Below are 397 nucleotides of genomic sequence, written 5' to 3'. Positions count from 1 at the left end.
CTAATAAGAATGTTCCTGATTATGCAGAATATGCTGATTACATTAGCTATCTTCCTAACAACTTTCCTTGCCTTAATAACTATATTTTAGCATGGAAAACTATAATACTTTCTTCCCTCTTGGGTATGACTAACAGACCCTCACGAAAATATTGCCATCAAACTATTTTAACATCTCCCATGCCAATTCAAAACTAATTTTCATATAGGGCGCCATATAAGAAGTAGAGGGGCAAAGGGACATTAATCCCTCCAAAAAAATTGAAATCTGCATGGCAATAAATGCATAATGAGTATAAACATAAATGTAAGAGCACAACAGCATGTGGTACTGATGGATACACTATATGAAAATCACCAAAACATCATTTTTAGGTTCCTTATAAATATCACAATCT

The 397-nt window shown here is 33.2% G+C and overlaps 1 protein-coding gene across 1 annotated transcript in view; it reads right to left on the bottom strand.

The window, feature by feature from the left end:
• LOC119587811 (mediator of RNA polymerase II transcription subunit 19-like) overlaps nucleotides 1-397 on the bottom strand; it is a gene marked incomplete in the record, with an annotated part of 5,868 nt that overhangs the window by 1,074 nt on the left and 4,397 nt on the right.

This window comes from Penaeus monodon, chromosome 23, assembly GCF_015228065.2.
Source record: "Penaeus monodon isolate SGIC_2016 chromosome 23, NSTDA_Pmon_1, whole genome shotgun sequence".
NCBI classification, from domain to species: Eukaryota; Metazoa; Arthropoda; class Malacostraca; order Decapoda; family Penaeidae; genus Penaeus; species Penaeus monodon.
This window is presented reverse-complemented; position numbering and strand designations above follow the sequence as displayed.